Below are 7,694 nucleotides of genomic sequence, written 5' to 3'. Positions count from 1 at the left end.
GGATGGCACAAATGGTTGTTGCTCCGCTGCTGATGCAAGACACCCCAAAAAAACGTTAAAACATTACCCGCTATAAGGTGGAGATTGTAATAGGGTCATTGTTGAATAGCGGTGGCATTTGAGAATAGCATTTTGGAAAAAATGTAAATAATGAAGTGTATTTGGGTACATCTTTTAAATTACAGTTAGAGAGTTTAATGGCTGTGATAGGAGAAAACTGAGGATGGATCAACAACATTGTAGTTACTCCACAATACTAACCTAATTGACAGAGTGAAAAGGAGGAAGCCTGAACAGAATAAAAACATTCCAAAACATACATCCTGTTTGCAACATTTCACTAAAGTAATATTTTAAAAAATGTGGAAAAGCAATTCACTTTTTGTCCTGAATACAAAGTGTTACGTTTCGGTCAAACACAATACAACCCATTACGGAGTAGCACAATTATTTTCAAGCATAGTGGTGGCTGCATCATGTTTTGGACTGGGGTATTTATCACGATAAAAAAATAAACTGAATGGAGCTAAGCACAGGCAAAATTGTAGAGGAAAACCTGTTTATTCTGCTTTCCATCAGACACTGGGAGATTAATCTAGGTGCACATTGAGGTCTCCCAGTGCGCGTGGACCTTCTCAAAGCTAAGTCTCTCTTTAATGACCTCTTGCTGCTACACTGGTATGACGTCTTGGACTTCCTCCTGCACTTTGTCATCCACGTCAGGCTCTTTAGGCTATTCCTGCTTCTGTCCTGGTTCTTCTGTCACTGTAGGACAGAACTCATACACAGTAGCTTGCAGTCTGTAATGCCGCTCTGGTTGACTTGGTTGTGGCCTAACATCGCTCTGGTGAAGCCGAGGACCAGTTAGAGTAGTATATTTCCTCTTCATCTGAACTGTCAGATTATTGGTCAACTGTGTCACCGTATCTTGACTGTTTCTGTCTTTGTGTTTTTCTTTTGGTTGGAGTGTTGGGAGTGTCGTGTTCCATAGGTAAGTCATTTACAGGGAGCAGGAGGTTCCGGTGCAGCAAACAAAGGGCTTTGTATCCAGACTCCGACTGGGTGTTGATGGTACATTGGAACCTCTCCTCTCTACAACTCTGTGGCCCGTCTTCTCCCAGTAGCCACAGAGTTTCCCGGGGCCACCTCGCTCTGAAAGGTTCCTTATAAGGACTGTCCCCTGGTTGAAGTGTTGCACCTTTGACACCCTTGTCATAGTTTTTCTTTCATTTTCACCGAGGACTTTTGACTGTTCTCAGAAGCAATTTTGTATGCGTCTTGCATCTTTGTTGCCAGCTTCTCTGAAAATGTCTTTTGGGATCTTGTCTTAACTTCTGGTTAACAGTAGGTCGATGGGAAGGCGCAGGGCTCTGCCATACAGGAGAAAGAATGGGGATTACCCTGTTGCTTAGTGCCTTGTACAGTTGTAGGCATGGACAATGTTTGGTAGATGGTCTTTCCACTCCGCCGCCTTCTCTTATTGCAGAGTATGGAGCATCTGCAGGAGTGTTCGGTTTATCCTTTCCACGAGGTTTCCTTGCAGATGGTATGGGGTTGTTTGGGAGTGGGATATCCCTGCAAGCTGTTGGAGTCTCTGGAACAGGTTGTTCTCGAACTCTCTCCCTTGGTCGTGGTGAAGCTTAGTAGGATAGCCGACACGAGAATGAAATCTTGGAATATCTTCTCGGTTGTAGTTTTTACTGACTTACTCTTCGTTGGGTAGGCCTGTGAAAGTATGTGAAGTGATTGACTAGTACAAGGATGTATTTGTAGCCTCCTTTGCTTGCCTCAAGGTGCGTGTACATCAATGGAGAGCAGCTCAAAGGGTGCACTAGTGGTGACAGAACCCAGGGATGTTTCTGCTTGATGCATGCACACTGTCTGATGACATAGTCATCTACTTGATGCTGCATGAATGGCCAGCTGCATGAATGGCCAGTATAATTTCCCTGACTAGATGGATCACTTTGTCTGCTCCAACGTGACCCATGTCATCATGTAAGTTCTTCACCACCACTGGTTTCAGCTTACTGGGTAGCACCATTTGCTTTCATTGTCTAGCCTGTCTGTACAGGATTCCTGTGTCCATTACCAACGCTCATGCACAAGTCTCCTTGTTTCTGGTCCCATGAGCTTTTTCTCTCTCATTTGGATTCCATCCTTTGTTTTTCTGCGAGAAGACTTGTCTGATTGTAGTGTCTTTGTACTGTGCTGCTTTGATGTTCTCCGGTGTAATAGCAGGCACACCTCCAGGTGACAGACCACTGTCTGTAGAGTTGAGTTGCAGTGCAGCCACCCATGGAACATCGTCATTTTTTGCTGCATTGCTTCCTTACCATACAGCTTAGACAACGTCTGGTGGCATTTTTTCCATGTCCTCACCCACATGGCTGCGGAGATTGACAGGGCAACGTGACAGCGTGTCAGCATCCATCTTACCAGATCTGTACTTCAGGTTGAAGTGGAAGACAGCCAACTCCCTGACCCCACAGTGACCCACTGCGTTGAGTCAACAGGTTGTTGTCTGTGTACATGTTAAGAGGTTGGTGCATAGTATACACAGTCTCTAAATTTGTCACAGATTGCCCACTTTTTCTTTGGTGGAGTTAGCGTTCTGGACCCTTACTCTATTACACGTAGTTTCCCGTTTTGATGTTGGTAAAGCACAGCACCTAGACCCTTGTTGGATGTGTTAGTGTGTAACAAATGTAAGTCACAGTCTGAGTATGGGTGGATGAATTAGCATTTCTACAAACTTGGCTACGATGGCTCTGTGTACAAACGTCCACTGGACAGGTCATTTTTACCCCTTGCTTTTTGTGATCTTTGTAGCAGCTCAAACAGGGGTTTGGCCAGCCGGGAGAAATCTTGGATGAATGACCTGTAGTACCCAAGGAACCCCAGCAATGTTCGGACCTCTCCGATTGTCAGTGGCTCCTTCCCCTTTAGCAGCAGCACTGCCTCCAAGTCTTTGGGGTCGATTTGGACTCCCCTGGACTCCCCTGCAGGATTACCATCCAACCGCACTTGCCGTCGGAAGACTTCACACTTTTTCGGCCACAGTTTGATACCTTGCCCCCTTATTGACAAAGCACTCGTCTCAGGTCTTCCGCATGTTCACTGGATGTCTTAGAACAGTAGAGAAAGTCAATCAGATATGGTAAACAGCAGTAGTCTCTCATGCCCTCTAAAACTCCTTCCATTCACCTCTGGAAAGGGCCTGGGGTGTTGTTCAGCTCAAAGGGGATGCGAACCCACTCATACAACCCCCAGGGGGTGCTGAACGCTGTTGCATGTCCTGAGCTTTCATCCACAAAGCCTTGATGGTAAGCGCTGACTTGGTCGAGTATCAAGAACCAGGTGTATCCCCTAGGGTGTCTAGCATGTCTTGTATCCGTAGTAACGGGTGACGGTCAGGATGGTCTTGCGATTCAGCTCTCTGAAGTCGACATAACCGCAGGTTGCTGTCCACTTTGTGCATGCAGACCACCGGGGATGAGTATGGTGATCTGGATTTATTGATCCAGCCTCTCTCCAGCAGGTTTTGGAAGAATTATTTCACCTCTTTGTATAGGGGTTTCAGAATGGAGTTGTAGCTTTTCTGTATCAAATTGCATAGGGAATATGACTTGCTCCATCATTATCAGTTGCAATGATCCTGACATAAATTTGAGTTCTATATACAGTATAGTTGAAAAGAGGAGATTCCTAGCTTAAAAATGACGTACAACTTGTGCATCAACCCTGCACTGCAGCGCTAGTTACAGAGGTATCACTGATCAGCTGTTTATAGATAATTACACCCCTGAAGTTTTGTTAGTTTTCAGCGCAGAACCATTTGCATTCTGGACATTGCAAAGCAAGTGCCACTGTAGAAGACATTTGTCTGATATTTGGCATAACTTTTAGCTTGCTTGCTAATAATTTAACAGTTTGACAAGATTGTGTTCTAGCTAATTGGCTACTATGTTTAAACATTTATGGGTGTGCTAGCAAGCCAAACGGCTAGTTTGCTTGTCAGTTGACCATTAGCTAACCAATTACTTGTTTTGAAAAATTGATCTTATCATCCGAGACGTTCAAACAAATTGAGTTGGCTAGAAAACATTTAATCCTAAAACAGACAATGCTAAGAATTGACTAAATTTGAATGTTATACTAATGAGCTAGCATAACAAGTGATTGAAAAACGATAGAGCACATCGCAGAAAGTATTCACACCTTTTGTTTTGTTACAGCCAGATTGTGTCACGGGCCTTCACACAATACTCCATAATGTCAAAGTGGAAATATGTTTATAATATTTTACAAATTAATAGAAATTGAAAAGCTGAAATGTCTTGATTCAGTAAGTATTCAACCCATTTGTTATGGCAAGCCTAAATAAGTTCAGGAAATATTTCTCAACAAGTCACAAGTTGCATGGACTCAATAATAGTGTTAATGACTACCTTCTCTACGCCCCACACATACAATTATCTTTTTCAATTAAGTATACCTTTGAGAATGGTGAACTTACACTTTGGATGGTGTCACTAAAACAATATAAGAGTCCTTCCTAACTCCATTGCTAGAGAGGAAGGAAATCACTCAGGAATTTGATCATGAGGCAAATGGTGACTTTAAAATGGTTAGAGTTTAATGGCTGTGATAAGAGAAAACATTGTTCACTGAACAAAATATAAAGGCAACATGCAACAGTTCCAGTTAATATAAGGAAATCAGTCAATTGAAATAAATTCATAAGGCCCTAATCTATGGACTTCACATGACGTAATACAAATATGCATATGTAGGTCACAGATACCTTTAAAAACATCAGAAAACCAGTCAGTATTTATCCTCATGCAGCGTGACATCTCCTTTGCATAGAGTTGATCAGGCTGTTGATTGTGGCCTGTGGAATGTTCTCACACTCCTCTTCAATGACTGTGAGAAGTAGCTGGATATTGGTGGGAAATGGATTACGCTGTCTAAAACTTCGATCCAGAGCATCCCTAACATGTTTAATGGGTGACATGTCTGGGGAGTATGCAGGCCCTGGAAGAACTGGGACATTTCCAGCTTCCAGGAATTGAGTACAGATCCTTGTGACATGGGGTTGTGCATTATTATGCTGAAACATGAGGTGATAGCGGTGGATGAATGGCACGACAATGGGCCTCAGGATCTCATCACGCTATCGCTGTGCATTCAAATTGCCATTGACTAAATGCAATTGTGTTCATTATCCGTAGCTTATGCCTGCCCATACCATAACCCCACTGTCACCATGTGGCACTCGGTTCACAACGTTGACATCAGCAAACCGCTCGCCCACACGACGCCATACACGCCGACTGCCATCTGCCCGGTACAGTTGAAACCGAGATTCATCCGTGAAGTGCACACTTCTCCAACGTGCCAGTGGCCATCAAAGGCTTTTGCCCACTGAAGTCAGTTAAGACGCCAAACTGCAGTTAGGTCAAGACCCTTGTGAGCATGCAGATGAACTTCCCTGAGACAGTTAAAGCAAAACATTTTTGGTTGTGCAAACCCACAGTTTTATCAGCTGTCCGGTCTCAAGACAATCCTGCAGGTGAAGAAGCCGGATGTGAATGTCCTGGGCTGGCGTAGTTCACATGGTCTGCAGTTCTAAGGCCAGTTGGACATACTGTCAAATTCGCTTATGGTAGAGAAATAAAAATTACATTCTCTGGCAACAGCTCTGTTGGACATTGTGCTGCACATTTTAGAGTGACCTTCTATTGTCCCCCGCACAAGGTGCACCTGTGTAATGATCATGCTGTTTAACCAGCCTCTTGATATGCCACACCTGTCAGGTGGATGGATTATCTTGGCAAAGTAAAAATACTCACTAACAGGGATGTAGAGAAATAAGCTTTTTTGAGTATAGAACATTTATGGAATCTTTCTCAGCTCATGAATCATGGCACCAAACTTTTACATGTTGCGTTTATATTTTTGTTCAGTATAGTTACTCCAGAATACTAACCTAAATGACAGAGTGAAAAGGAAGCCTTTACAGAATAAACCATATTCCAAAACATGCATCCTCTTTGCAATGAGGCGCTAAAGTAAAAACACAAAAAAATGGACAAAGAAATGAACCTAATCTCCTTAATACAAAGTGTTATGCTTTGGGCAAATCCATCAAAACCTCATGGAGTACCACTAAATAAGTTCAAGAGTGGAAGTGGCTGCATCATGTTATGGGTATGCTTGTCATGGGCAAGTACTAGGGAGAATTTTTTTGATAAAAAAGAAACGGAATAGAGCTAAGCACTGACAAAATCTGAGAGGAAAACTGTTCAGTGGACTTTCCAATAGACACTGGGAGAGAAATTCACCTTTCAGCAGGACAATAACCGAAAACACAAGGCCAAACATTCACTGGAGTTGCTTACCAAGACAAAATGGAATGTTCCTGGGTGGCCTAGTTACAGCTTTAACTTAAATCTGCTTGAAAATCATGGCGGATTAAAAAAATAAAAAATCTGAGCGCCATTCTCAGATTAATGCATGGTTTGCTTTTTCCGTAAAGTTTTTAAAAATCTGACACAGCGGTTGCATTAAGGAAAGGTATATCTATATTTCCCTGTCTAACAATTGTATTTTCATCGACATTTACAATGAGTATATCTGTAAAATAATGTGACTCTTTGCAACATCACCGGATGTTTTTGGAACAAGTGAACTTAACGCGCCAATGTATACTGATATTTTTTTATATAAACGTGAACTTTATCAAACAAAACATGCATGTATTTTGTAACATGAAGTCCTATGAGTGTCATCTGATGAAGATCATCAAAGGTTAGTGATTAATTTTATCTCTATTTGTGCTTTATGTGACTCCTCTCTTTAGCTGGAAAAATGGCTGTGTTTTTCTGTGAGTTGGTGGTGACCTAACATAATCGTTTGTGGTGCTTTCGCTGTAAAGCCTATTTGAAATCAGACACTGTGGTGGGATTAACAACAAGATTACCTTTAAAACGGCATAAGATACATGTATGTTTGAGGAATTTTAATTATGAGATTTCTGTTGTTTTGAATTTGGCGCCCTGCACTTTCACTGGCTGTTGTCATATCAATCCGGTTAACGGGATCGCAGCCATAAGAAGTCTCAGACTTCTTAAAGGTGTGAATCCTTATGTAAATTCGATATTTCTGCATTTAATTTTCAATGCACTTGCCAAAAAATTCTAAAAACATGTTTTCACTGTCATTATGGGGTAATGTGTGTAAATGGGTGAGAAAAAAATCTATTTAATCCATTTTGAATTCAGGCTAACAACAAAAATACAGAATATGTCAAGGGGCATGAATACTTTAAGGTACTGTAGTTTGGAGAGCATTTGCTCATTGGGAAGACATTGCCAAGACAGAATAGAATGTTGATGTCTGGCCGACATATAAACGATGTAACTGTAGAATGTAGAATGTAGGCATTCTAAATAAATCTGCAAGATGTCTTGCCATTAAGCAAAACATGTCTAAACTTTGTATAAACCGTGTCTATGCTGGGCAGTCATACAGTGCCTTCGGAATGAAATGAAAGTATTTAAACCCCCTGACTTCCTCCAATTGTTTTATGTTACAGCCTTCTTCTAACATTGATTGATTAGTCCCCCCCCCATCAATATACACACAATACCCCATAATGACAAAGAAAAAACAGATTTATAAAATAA

The sequence above is a fragment of the Oncorhynchus nerka genome, linkage group LG13 (assembly GCF_034236695.1).
Source record: "Oncorhynchus nerka isolate Pitt River linkage group LG13, Oner_Uvic_2.0, whole genome shotgun sequence".
NCBI classification, from domain to species: domain Eukaryota; kingdom Metazoa; phylum Chordata; class Actinopteri; order Salmoniformes; family Salmonidae; genus Oncorhynchus; species Oncorhynchus nerka.
This window is presented reverse-complemented; position numbering follows the sequence as displayed.